At 51.3% G+C, this 13,811-nt stretch overlaps 1 protein-coding gene across 4 annotated transcripts in view; it reads left to right on the forward strand.

Moving 5' to 3' along the window:
• The window catches only part of TBX5 (T-box transcription factor 5), a 97,395-nt gene that overhangs the window by 34,951 nt on the left and 48,633 nt on the right, over window positions 1-13,811 (forward strand). Inside the window, exon 2 of one of the 4 annotated variants that reach the window (XM_086855465.1) lies at window positions 8,902-8,963. The exons of the other annotated variants lie outside the window; for them this stretch is intronic. The gene's annotated coding sequence lies outside the window, so the exon portion shown is untranslated. The remainder of the gene's footprint in view (window positions 1-8,901; window positions 8,964-13,811) is intronic. 4 annotated transcript variants of the gene reach the window in all.

Below are 13,811 nucleotides of genomic sequence, written 5' to 3' on the forward strand. Positions count from 1 at the left end.
GGCTTTGCAAACGGGATGGATCCGGACGGGAGAGCGCTGTGAAAAGGAAGCGAGGCTCTGGCAATTTGGGTTTTTTTCTTCTTTTCTTTCTTTTTAATTTTTTTTTTAATTTTTTTTTGTTTGTTTGTTTCTCTGGGGTAATATTGAATTTTTAATTTTTTTTTTTTTTCTTTCTCGCTTTTTAATAAATATGGGGAAAGTCCCAGAATTCGGTAGGGAATACGCTGCCTGCTCAGGGGTATCCCGTGGTGAGGAGGGGAAAATGGGGTAGCTGGGGGATGGAGGAAGGATCCGGCCCCGATCCGGGGCAGCTGTGGGGGTGGGGGATGACCCAAAGGAAGGGCTGAGGAACGGAGGGGCTGCGTGGATGAAGTCTCGGGTCTGCTCCAGGTCTAAACCCAGGAGGCAGGATCGGGTCCTTCTCCTCCAGCGGGATCTCCAAGCTCCCTCTCTCCCCCTCCCGCACTTCCAGCATCTTCAAACAGCGTCCGTCGCAAAACCTGAGGGTAACGGGGCGGGGGGAGGGGGCTTTCTTCTTCTTCTTTTTTTTTTTTTTTTTCCCCGTTAAGTCTCTTTCAAGCTGAATTTATGTTTGTGTGATGAAATGCCCCTCTGTGTTTAACATTCCCAATGATCATTTGTTTCCTTAGCTCCATTACTCCTTTATGAGAGCGCCTTTCGCCCGGGCATGTTTAATCATAACCGCTTACGCAATATTTTCTTTGGGATAGATTCACTCAGCCTTATTACATATCAATTATTTCCTTACAACTTCGTTCCACACCAGCTGCTTTGTTATCTGGGCCTGCCACCCCTTCGCCCCCTCCCTCGGCGTGTGGTGGGAAGGGAGGGAGACGTTTGTTTTTCCTAGGATAAAATACTGCTAATAATAATGTGGATTGAGTGGAAGGAGAAGGTGGAAGCGGGGGGAGAAGCCGGGCCGGGGATGCTCCGCGGGGCTGCGTGTCCCTATCCCCGGCGTCTCCTTTCCCCTTCCCCCCGCAGAGCTACTCCCCGTTTCTCCACGCTTTTGCTCCTCATTTTGGAGCTGCTCCGCTGTGTTTGCGCCTCCCAGGCTTGGCGCTGGCTCGGAGCGGAGATTTCTGCTTCACAATCCCCGGGGGAGCTTTCCCCACCCAGCCTCCCGCCGGCTCCTCCGGCAGCCACCCATCTGGAAAGGACATTTCCAATCGATTCGAGCCCCTCCCGCCCGGACCCGAGCTCGAAATCATTTCACTGCGAGTTTTATCGGAATTTTACATCGTAAACACGCTGCCAGATCTGGCTCCTCTTTCCGATGCCGGTTTTCCTGGGCCGCCCCGGGATGGGCTCCGCTCCTGGCCGGGCGCTGCCGGCCCCCGCGGTGGGCTGGGGAGAGCTTTTCTCCTCGTCCAGCTGGCAAAGACAGGAGGGAACAATCCCGACAGGAAGGAACCATCCCTCACAGGCAGGGAGAGCCGGGCCCGTGAGATCCCGCCGTGCTCTCTCCTCACCCTCTGCTTTTTACCCTTCTAGCCCCAAGACTCGAGTGACAGAGTTTCATTTCCCGTTTGGGGAGCGCGGCACAGCGAAGATTCCTTTTATTTTTTTACCTTTTTCCTTCTTTTTTTTTTTTTTCTTTTCTTTTTTTTCTTTTTTTTTCTTTTTTTTTTTTTTCTCCTTGATGCTGACGAACCCGAGATCCTTTGGTTAAGTCGTGTCTTTATAGGGGAAATATATATATCCATTTATGTGGGCTATAAAGCTGCGCTGGGGAAGGGAGAGTGACCTGCTGCAGCCCTGGCTCCTGCTGGGACGGGGACTCTGAGCCGGGACACCCAGATCTGGAGGGTGTCAGGAATCCCGAAAAGATACACTTGGGAACTGGGGGGGTTAATGCTGAATTTCCTGGCTCTGGCGAGCTGTTCTCTCCATCATTTTTACGCGCACACACGGATATGTGAACAGATGACTTGGCACCGGCGAAAAACACTTAAAATAATGCCTCTGCCTCTGGCCAGGCCTGTGTAAATATCTCACTCTCCCACATGCCCGCCTGGCTTTTCCTGATGCTGCGTTACTTGATCACAAATACATAATTTGCACGAGTGTGTGTATACACGGAGCCGCTTTGATCTCGGCGCAGAAATGCCCCCCCCTCGCCTTCGCAGGGGCTGCAGCCCCGAGAACAAAAGCGGAGAATAAAAATGCTCAAATAACACATTTTCAAATGGGAAGCGTGTGTCGGCTTCCTTGAGTGGTTCTGGCACTTGGAAAGGGGTGGAGGGGGGGGAAAGGGGACTTTATTGAACATATAAATTTAAACTTAGTTACCGCTAACCGTTGCCTTATAAAAGGGCTCCATATAACCCACATCCATTTTTTTTCCTGCACTCCTCAGGCGCGTTTCCCAGCGCAGCCGATCTCTTGGCAGCGCCAGGCTGCGAGGAGCGGGGCTGGCTGCGGCCGTTCGCAGGGGGAGATGTTTATTTTGCAGTCATTGTTGGCTCCCTCCCCTGGATTATTTTACTGCTGCAGATTTAAGCCCTTCTACTTATTTCTTGATTCTCTGGCAGCGCTCTCTGCAAGCTGCTCCCAGCTCTGCGCTTTCTCCCTTCGCTGCGTCTCGGGGTGGTGAAATTACAGGGTACGAGGGAAATGTGTAAATTATAGGGTTTATTAAAATGTAGGCGAGCGTGGCTCTCTAGGCGAAACAGATGCAGGATGGCTTGAAGTCAGGCAGCCTGACAAACTGCAGAGCAGCGGGGCAGGGGAATCATTAGAGGGACATTTCCCGCAGGGAGAGAGGAAGCGGCCCCGGGGTGCCGGGGGAGGCTCTCCCTCCCTCCCTCCCTCCAGGAACCCCCGAAAACCAGCACAGATTCCCCCGGGGAACAGCGAGGAGGTTGATCCCAGTGAAGTGGATGAAGCCTCTGAGTGTTCAAAATGCCGAATTCCTTCTCTCCCAGTCCCGGGACGTCCGAGGGGTTTCCCCCCTTTCTCTCCCCACCCAGCCACAGACCGGCCTCGGAGGCGATGATTTATTTAGGCTAAAGCGTAATTCTCAGTTTATAGTTTGGCTTCTCCAATATTAACCTCAACTGCTTTTATGTGAATCTCAGGGATGATGAAGGGACTTTCTGCGGCAGGAGAGAGTTCTCAGAAGGACCTTGAGGTTTGGGCACTGAAACTCCCTTTCCCCTCTTTCCCTCACTACAGGGAAGAGCAAACTGGCAAGAAACGGGGCTGGGATGTCGATGCAGAGTGGGGAGTGAAGAAAAAAGCCCGGGATGAGGTGGGCTTGGTGCTGCCCCGGCCCACAGCCTGCAGCAGGACTCATCCTGGGAGATGGAGGTGCATAAAGCAGGCTGAGATCACACCAGGAGGGTGAGGGCTCCTGGCAGGAGCCTGTCCAGCTTTCCCTGAGCTCAGCTGGAGGATGGCCGTGTTCTCCCGGGCAGGGCAGAGATACATCCTGCATCTCTCAGGAGCTGTTGGCACCAGAGGAAGGACAAATATCCAGCGGTCCCTTCTGCTGTCACTGTGGGACCTGCTGGGAAGAGATCCCGTAAAGGGAATCCTGAGGGTGTTCTCTCACCGCTCTTGTTTCGACACCTCGTGGAGCTAATGAAGCCTTTATTTATTCGTGTGGTTTCTGTTTGTTTTGGAGGGTGTCGGAGCAGCGAAAAGCAGAGAGGTTAACAAAGGAAAACGTTATTTACTAATCCTCTCGCAGCCTCCGTTCCAGCTAACCAAAACACCACCATAAAAGGAGTAATTAGGAGGGTACTGAAGTATTCATTCAATTCTTGTCTTCAAGAAATCGGTTTGGGGTTCTCAACCAGCCCGGCTGTTTTACCGCAAAGTGGCCCCGTGTCCCCTCCTGCTCCTGGGGCTGTGAAATGGGGAGGAAGGCTGCCCACACCTCCCCCCTGTAAAACCAGATTTTACAGTGCTGGTTATCAGTCCTGCCTCTCGATTTATGTCCTGCAAACTCATCTGTAAGCTCAGCTGTCATTTTTCCTCCCTCGCTTCCCTTTTTTTTTTTTATTTTTTTGTTTGTTTCTAGCCACTGCATTAATTTAAAAGGAACACATGGGGTAGGAAATGGTCCTTAGGCGGCTTTGGAAGCAGCACTGTGAGGGGAAGCTGAGACAGGTCTGGGTAGGAGAGACTGGAAGAGCAGCTGGATTTTACATAAGGATGTGGGAGAGCTCAGACTGAATAGTGGGAACGAGGAAAGAGGCGATGTCAGCAGGGAACAGGAGGAGAAACCTCCTCAGTGAGCTCCATTCCTCCCATAGGGAAGTCCTTGCTCTGGACAGATGCAGCAATTGCTGAGGGGTTTCTTCTCTCATTCAGAGAAGTTTTGTAGCCGAAATGCCTTTGAAAATCAAACAGGTTTGCAAAAAAAGGACTGTCAAAAATCAGCTCTTCAGTTCAGCATTCCATCCTCTTGACACAGGGATGGGAGTCAAAGGAGGCTGGTTGCTGAATGGAGAAGTGCCTGATGTGATGTGGGGAGAGCTTATGCACTCAGCAGTTGTATTCCAGTGCAAAGAGGGGGCTTTGCTTGATGTTTCAGCAAAAGCTGAAGAGGAAATGAAGCAAACCCGTCTGCATTTCCAGAGGGAATTCCACAGTGTGCAGGCTGGAAACATCTCCCTCTTTTCCCTTGGACTCTGTGGCTATTTTTACGTTACTTTAGATCATGATCCTGGGTTCTTGGACTGCTTCTTCTGGGGTGCTAGTCTTTCTAAAAATAGAAAGGAAATTCTATTCCTAGTAGTATTTTCTTTCTATTTTTGACTGCTGGCTTCTTATTTTTAATGAGGGTTTTTTTTGTTTTTTTTTTTTTTTTTTTGAGCCAATGAGGTCACCTTTTCTCCTTTGCTGGGGGGAAGGAGACCTTTGCATAAATGCCTATACTTTGCCTCCATGCTTATCTCAACCATACATAGCTCTCCCAGCGCTCCATGATCTGTGAGCCGCTCATTCCTCGGCGGGAAGGACCAGGTCCACGTGTTTGGAAACACCAGGACAGCCGGGCAGGCAGGAGCTATCAAGTGTGAGGGTGATTAACTGGATGGAGGCCTCCAGGCTGGAGCAGCACGAGTACAGGGCTGTGGGGATGGAAGAAGACAAGTGTCAAGTGCTGGCTCTCAGCTGTGCACGGAGCTTGTGTTATTCCATGATCTAATGCCCGCTCACCCCCTCGTGCTCGGCTTAGATGTGCCCCAGCTAACGAACTAAACAAAGCCAAGGTGCCAGCTGAAGCCTCCAGTTAAAATTGTCCTGCTAGAGCCTCAGCTGGACTCATGTGGGGAACCTTCCTGACTGATGGGAAGAGTGCAAAAGGCAGGTTGTGTGCGGGAGGCAGTGATAAAACAGGATTTATCCAGAGGGAGGGAGGTCCTGCCTTGCTACCGAGCAGCTCTGAGCTGCTGCTGCTGAACTCGAGTGCCTTGGACTGTTGCCTGTGCTCTCGGCTTCCCTGGGCTGCTCCTTCTGCTGCAGATGGACCCATCAGGCTCTGACTATTTCCACTTCTGGCCCATCCACATCACGGTCCAGAGGAAGAAAAGGGTCCCATAACTCAGGGATGGTTTCTCTCTTCTGTCATCTGCCCTTGAAGCTGCTGCATCGCGATCACAAATCTCACTTTTGCTGGGATGCTTGGCGGGCTCAGGGGGTCTCAGCCCCAGATCTGTTGTCACAACAGTTTTTTGCTTCCATGATTCCTGCCTAGTTGAGGTGGGCCTGGAGGAATGTGAGATTTCCCATCCCAGAGCAAAACCAGTGTGCCCACTGACACAAGCCGAGGGCTGCAAATAGAAGTTTGTGTACACCAGTATGGGTACTCACCACATATTTCATCCCTAAAAATGCCTCAGCCTGTTGTAATGATCCTGATCTCTGTGGAAATGAGCAATGCATCTCATTCCTGTCTGCTGCTGTGCCTCCAGTTCCTCTCGCAGCCACTTGGGACCCGACATCCATTCCAGACCCAAAGACAGAAAAGACTGAAGGGTTTTATGGTGTGATACATGAAGGACGGATTGAGAATTCCCAGCCAAGGGCTGGCAGAGGTGAAAATGAAGCAAAACCGAAGCAGAGGAGGGATTGATAGTGGTGGGATATCAGTGACAGTGGAACTGGCTTTTCCATCTGAAAGGAAGAGCAAGGATGTGGGAAGGGAAGAGGTCTCTGAGTCCACTGTGGGAGAGCAGAGGCTGAAAGGAGGCCCCAGCACGAATTCTTCCCTTCCCACTAAGTTGGAGCATTTTCTCTATTCTGTACAGAACGTGATACTCTCTCAGGAGTGACCCTCCTGACCTCCCACCTCCTGATAGGATGGCGAGTAAGTGAGTGCAAAATAAATGGCACCAAATAGACCTTTTCAAAGAGAACGAGAGAAATAAATCAGGTTATTCTGGTGCGGCATTGACAGCATGTCAAAACAACTCCCCAAAGCGTGAAACTTGGCTGGGGAATGGTAATTCCACTGCCATGATCCTCACATGCCAGATGTATGGCTTATCATCATGTCTGTCTGTCTGTCTACCTGGCTGCCTACCTGCTGCTCCTGCAGGATCCAGTTTTGGAGCATGAATGAGCTTTTCATGAGCTGGTCTCCCATTCTGGAGAAGAAAGTGGGGTCTAAATGGGTGAGGATTACTCAGGGAGGAAAATCTGTTAGAAAGTAATAGCTGGGGACTCAATGTGGCCAAATGATCTGCTGGGCAATGCCATGTCAGATGGGTGGTTGCATCTTATTTATATTTTATTTACAGAAGCCCTGTTGTCTTGCTGAGACCCATCAGGCAGGTGGGTGATAGCAAACCCTGATGGGTGCTGCACTCTCAGCCTGAATTGTTGCATTATCTAGGTTTCAGTTACCCAGAACACCTTCCCAGCTTTCCAAAGAGCAGTGACAAACAGATCTAGAGCTCGCCCTGCCAAGAGAGCCCCACATTGCATTGTGTTCTGTGGAGACCCAGCCTTCAGGGTGCACACAGAAAATCACTGCTTGTTAATTCCACCAGGAAACTGGGACACGAAATCTGAGCGTGAGGAACCCCTGGCAGGCTCTCAGCGTTGATCTGTGCTGATCAGGGAGAGCTATGGACCAGGTGGAAACACCAGCCAGAGAGCTCCTTCCTCTGTGGTTCTCCGGACACACATCCCTGGATTTGCTGTGCAGGGGTCTTTGAGGGGGAAGGCAGTTGTGGATTTCATGCCTGTGAGCTTCACAGTTACCCCAGCAGGAGCAGAATAAAGAAGGCTTAGAAATGCTGCTGAAGTTAGTTAGTATATTGGAACATTCCTGGAGATTTCTGTAAGTCCAGAAAAACTGTAGAAAATTATCCTCCCCAGTAATTTCCAGGGCTAAAGGCTGAGCTCACTTCCAGTAGTGCAGCTGCTGTAAATTTCTACTAATTAGCAGAAGGCTGAGTAATCTGGGGACTAGTTAATGTTTTGGCATTTGTGTGCTTGTTTGTTTTTCTCTTTGGAGGATTAGGGGGAAATGGATCTGTGCTGCACATTGGATCTGGTAGCGGGGGGGTGTTTCTGGTGCCAGTTTGGAGCAGATTTCCTGGCTGTGCAGAGCCTGTTTGAGCAGTGGAGCTCAGGACACAGCCAAGGTCTTCAGCACGCAGCCTTTGATCCCAAGCAGACCCAGCAGCACTCCTGTCCAAAATCCATGGGGAATTTTGTGTTTTTGGAGGTGATCTTGGAGCTGTGGCTTCCCTAGGTGGGGGGTTGTAGGCATCTGAAAGAGCTTTAAACAAAATTGCTGCGGTTGGTGAGAAGTGAATGAAACATGACCACCAGAAGAACACGGATCAGGCAGGTTTGAGCTTTAGAAAGGTGCCTCATCCATAAAGTCCTCCTGATCCACAGCTATTGGTTTTGTCTGGGCTGAGATTTGGCAATTTGGGACTGGGCTATGAAGGATTCTCTGTCCCAAAAGCAGATAAAACCCCTTTCTTCTGACTTCAGGTGAGCCTGGAGTAACCAGTGTGGTCTGATGGAGGAGTGAAGTGTCCTGCAGGACAGGAGCTGAGCCCAGCTTCCATAATTTCCCAGTCCCAGGACTTCCACCTTGTTTATGACACCTATACCCCCTCTCACCTTGGTTTATAAGTGTCACACCTCAAATGAGAGCAAGGGGAGATGTCCCACCTGACCCTGCTGGGGGTGGAATTCCTGGCAGTCAGATGCCAGAGCCCTGCTGCTGCAAGATCAGGGAGGGCTGACAGAGCCTGGGAAGGGACCACCTGCCTCATGGAGCCCAGGCTCTGGCAATTACAGGTGACCATGGAAGAGCTGCTTAATCCAGAGGGGTCCCCAGCACATCCACCGCATGCTGCAGGCTGTAAAACACTTCCCAACACCCTATAACAAATTTAAGACCTTTAGTACAAAAGACCAAAAGCTGCAAAACCTTGAACATGCAGGAGAGATCAAGGGCATTGCCAGTGTCCTGGGTCCCAGCAGTAGCAGGGAAATTGTGAGGTGAAAATGTCCAGACGATCTTAGGAAGTGGACCATGGCCCACCCTACAGAGGAAAAGCAAGAAAACCCCATCAGTCCCTGCCAAATCTGACCCGAGGGGAAATTCTTTCCTGAATACAGGCCAAAACCCAAAGTAATTGCATATGTACTCTTTAAAAATGGATTTTATTTAGGAGAAACACATTGTCATCATCATCCTGTAAACTGCGCCAAATGTGTGCCGAGGTCTTTCCGTAGAAGGAGAAGTGGAAAGGCTGCAGAGCTCTGCAGAGATGCTGGGATGAGTGAGGGACCTCCATCCCACACAGCCTGGCTGGTCCTAGAGGGAGGACCCCTGTAACACCTCAGATTTCTCAGGGAATGAGGTTTGACTTCGCTGGAGCTGCTTTTTTTTTCTTGCAGGAGTCCCCTGCCAGCCATGGTGCATTGGATTGATGCTTAGAACCAATGTCAGCCTCCTGAAGGTGAGACAAAGCTTTGTGAAGGGTTTCCTCAAGGTCTTGGCCTGAGGAACCTCGCTCAGGGTTGGAGAATCCACCGTGGCTGGTTGAGCACAAAGCAGCCACTCTGTGCCTCTGATGAAATCCTCTGATGCACAGGGCTTGTAAAAGTCCCAAGCACCACTTCAACCTGACTAACAAGACTGAAGGACTTGTTCTTAAGGCAAATGTGCTTCTGTTTCCTGCAGTCCCAACCCCATTTCTTTCTTTTCCATCTCTGCACTCTCTGCTCTCAATTCAGGCAGCAGTGGCAGTCAGAGCTGTCTCAGGCTGCCGTCCCACCGTGTCTGCGGAAGCAGATGGATTTTAGAGCATTTGCCAGAAAGACTTATCCAAATTAGAGCTTCCAGCCTTGCTAAAGACCCAGTTCTGTGCTCTGGATAGAATTAAGAGGGGCTGAGAGGGAATGAATAGAGGTTGTTTTGCTCTCTTCTCTTCCTTTTGCAGAGCTGAAATTCCATATTTTCATAGGGGATGAGCCCACCTCGAAATCTCAAAGCGTTTGTTCCACCCAAATGGCATCACAAAAGATAGGTGATAACTACTCTGTTATTTTACAGATAGGTTCACAATTGTTCAAAAAAGGGATCAAAATCCCACAGAGGTGTTGGAATTTTCTGTCAGAGAGCCTGAAATTTTGCCATTCCTAGGAAGGGAATCAGGGCTGACATGACTGGATACAGATTTGGGAAAGTCTGGAAGTGTGGGATGTGCTGCTGGCCCTGAGGACATTCGTGGAATAAGGACACTGGTGCACTAGGGACTGCACAGACACCACCAATCCTCTTGGGAATCTGCTGCCCGGGATGAGCAGCAGCTCTTACACCCAGGCTTCCCAAACTGGATGAAATGTGGGAATTTGCATCCCACTGAAATTGCAGCAGACATCAAATCTCTGTGATCTTTTCTCACGACTGTGTCATGCCACAGGTGACACATACAGAGAACCGATATCTTCAGGTCTGTAGGTGAAGCCATGGGCAAAAATTTGGGGCAGGATGATCCTAGCTGGAGATTTCCTTAGGGCGAGGTGTTGGGCCTGCAGCAGTGGTGTTTGTCATGGGGAGATCTGTCCTCCCTGCTCCATCCCAGCAACCTTGGGCTCTGTTCTGGCTGAGCTGAGGAGCCCCTCTGGCCACAGGAGGTGTCTCACAGGGAGCTGGGGCAGTGGTTGAGCTCTGGAATCCAAACTCCACTGAAACCTGGGGGCAGAAAAGCTTTGGCAGAGGCAGGGCTGTGACCAGCATGGTGTTTCCAGCATCCCTGCCTGTCCAGCAGTGATATCCAAGGCAGGGCAACTGGCTCAAGCAGCTGCAGCTTCATGGTCCTGCCTGGCCTCAAATTAATCTGGGTGGACATCCCCACCCTGAATTCCCTCTCAGGCTGATTTCTGAGAATGCTGAGCTCTCAGGCAGCTTGGCTTTGATGGGAGCCTCGCTGCAGGCTCCCTTCTTGTACCTGGAGGGAGCCAGGAGGAACATCAGCAGATCCAGCAGAGCCAGCTCTCCCTGGGGATTCCCAAAGGAGCCCTCTCTCACCCAGTAGCTACAGAAAATACAGCGACAAGATCTAATGCCAGCACACCTGGTAAAGCTGGAGAGCCAAGTGTTGTGGAGGGAGTGCTGGGTGTTGTGGGGAGAGTGTTGGCATCTATTTCTTTTTTAATAGGAGGATTTCATTTCTATGTATTTGAAAGAGCGGGTTAAAAGCACAAGTCAGTGTTAAGTTAGAGCGTGCATACAAGAAATAAAAATAGCCCGTGTTGGGTTTGGTGGGGAGAAGGGGAGCTTGCACCATTTCCATTAAAAATGACATTTAAATGGAAGGTGAACTTGAAACTTTGACAGGACCACGTCCACCCCCTTTGGAGCCTGCTCCTGCTGAGCCAGGGTAGAACAGCTTTCCCTGCTGATGATCCCTTTGCTCATTTTTGTGTCTTTTGAGTGTGGGGAAGGTTCACTGAAAAAAAAATAATCAGATTTTTTTTCCTGAAGTACCCCTATCAAAATCAGCTCCTACAGGCAAACCACTCTCCTGCTGGAGATCTCATTTAGGAATAATTGACGTGCTCCTCTTTCCTCCTTTTTGTGGTGGGAAAAGGGTATTAAAGGGTGTGCTCAGGTGCCATCCTGTGACTGAAGGTGACATGGGGCGTTTGGACTTAAATAAAACTCAGTTCCTGCATTTTTCAGCACCTGCTGAGCCTCAAGGCCGGGTCTGGGGACATTGTCTGGGATGTGACAAGTCCCAGGGTGGGACTGAGATTTGGCCTTTTCCCATAGGGCTGGGCCTTGCCAAGCTGTTCCTTCCGAACCTGCTCAAGGGAAATCAGACCCAAAAAGTCATGGAAAGGAAAAAGGTGTGTGAGAATTAAAAGAAACAAAAAACCCCTAAAAATCACTGACAAACCCCTAAGTCCACAGCTCCCTGCCCCTTCTCCATGGTTTGGAGTGGCTGGTTCCAGGGGGGAGATCTGTTTTCACTCAGGAGCGGGGCCATCCTGCCATGGTGGGGCAGAGCTGGGTCCATCCCCACTGCACCCTGCTGGGCTGAGGTGGCTGCACCCCAACCCCAACCCCAGGGGCTGGGCTGGGCTGGGCAGAGCCCTGGGCAGGCACCAATAACCCTGGGCAAGGTTCACGCTGGCCAGAACCGGCCTCGCCGAGCTCCGAGCCCGAGCCAGTTGTAGGGGTCAAGCTAATGCTGACACTGGGGCCTTTGATTGTGTTTGATTCATGTCCCGACACCACTGGTAGGTCAGATGGGCCGTTAATCCCAGAGCCCCTTCCCCCTTCCACAGAGGAAAGGAAAAAAGGAAAATGAGAAATAAGTTTAGTGAGCAACTTCCCAGCTAGTTTCGAGGCTGGTGGTGCCAACTGGCTGCGAGCTCTGGGTGCTCAGAAACGCATTTCCTCCTCCTCATTTCGTTTTTTTGGGGGGCATTTTGTCATTTGAGGTTTTGTTGGTTTGTTGTTGTTTATTTTTCAGTAGCCTGGTGACTAAAATGCATTGGAAGGAAAAAAACCTCAGCTGATGCGTGGAGCAGACTCTGGTGTGAGGTGGTTGCAGCCTGCTTCTTGGGGACCTGGGCTGCCTGGGGAGCTGTGCTAGAAAGGGGCTCTCTCTGCTTTGCCGTTTGCATTTAATCCCAGGGATTCCATTTGCATCTAATCTCGGCAGCTGGAGGTCGGAGGAGGAAGGTTTGGTGCAGAACTGAGCATCACCACCCGTTTTCTATCTGTACAGAGCTTTTGTCTGCTTGAATGTGCCTTTGCATGCGATAGGGGTTATTTTTCCCAGCTGATAAAACGTATTTGGTGTCGCTAAAAGGCCGAATAATCAGATTGTGGGAGTGCTCAGCCAGGACACAGAGGGTGGTCAGTGGGGCGAGCCGCCCTCGGCGGGCAATCCCTGGGGAATGATGCTGCGTGTGAGGCTGCGCTTCTTTGGGATGCGGGATTTCCTCGGCTTCCCCAGCGCGGGTGAGTGGGAGTGAGGAGAAGCTACCGCCGTGGATTTGGGAAGGGAAGGGGCCGGGAAGCAGCAGCCGAGGGGGTCCCGGGGGCGAGACACCCGCGTTGGAGGCTGAAAATAGCGTCAGCCGGGCCCTGGGCTGGGGCAGGCTGCTGTGGGCAAATGACCAATTAGGGAATCTTTGTCAGATTCGGGAAAGCCGAGATAAGTCCCTTTTATCAGCCTATAAAAATACCACTTTCACTTATCTGGAGCTACCTACGCCGCCCAGCTGCGGAGCCGGGAGGGGGAAGCGGAGCCGCTCCACAGACAGAGGAGGAGTTTCGGATGGGCTTGACAGCCAGGGGGGTTTGGAAAACCTTTTTCTGCTGGAGAACGAGCCCTCTCCCCTCACCTCTCTTCTCCCCGGAGCCCACCAGCTCTCCTAGCCGCAGTCTGCCTGGGTGGGGAATCCAAATCTTCCCTTTTCCTCTCATTTTCACCCCTTTTTTCCAGGCGTGATGCCGCGGGTGGGGCTCGGCCAGGTGGCAGACACCGAGTGGGGAAGGGGCACCCACGGGCACGGAGGGAGCCGCGGGTGGGGCTGCTGGGTGGGTGGGAGCTGCTCCACTCCCCCTGGGACACCGATATTCCCGAATTTACATGGAAACACTCAGATCCGCGGGGATCCATCCTCCCCCCGAGGCCGTGGGCGGACACGTGCGTGGGGCTGGGTGTTTTCTGGACGCCCCAAAATCTCTTCCTGCATCTGTGCCTGTGCATCTGAAGGCATCTCCGCCAGGATCCCCACACGCAAACAGAGGATCAAGACGTGGAGAGAGTGCTAACATGAATTCCTACTGTGGGAAAACATGCTGCACTTTGATTATTTTTTCTGTGGTTTCCAGGCTGTTTGGGCTGTAGGAAAACGAGCAGATAGAGCGTGGAGGGGGAAAAGAAACCCATCAGGCAACCCAACTCACAGCGCTGCTTTCTAGGTTTTTGAGAGGCTGTTGGGAAAGAGAGAAATGTGGGGAAAATATGGTTTTCGTTAAAAAAAAAAAAAACAAGAAAAAACAAAAAAAAAAACCCCGCCAAGCAGTTTTGCTGGGTTGGAAAGAGGGCAGAGAGGCAGCTGTTCCCCCCTCGCCCTTCATCCCCCCAGAGCCAGGCCCACAGGACTCCCTCCTGCTCTTGTTGTTTTTAAGGGCAAAACAAGGAAATCTGGCTGGCACAAAGTGAGAGCTTTGCCTGGCATGGGCTGAAGTCGCCTCTCTTGGGGCTTGGGCAGGCAAAACTTTGAGCTGGGGTTTTTGTGGAGTGGTTTCTCTTTCGAGGAATAAACACGCGCGTGGAGAG

This window comes from Cyanistes caeruleus, chromosome 18, assembly GCF_971803275.1.
Source record: "Cyanistes caeruleus chromosome 18, bCyaCae1.hap1.1, whole genome shotgun sequence".
NCBI lineage: Eukaryota > Metazoa > Chordata > Aves > Passeriformes > Paridae > Cyanistes > Cyanistes caeruleus.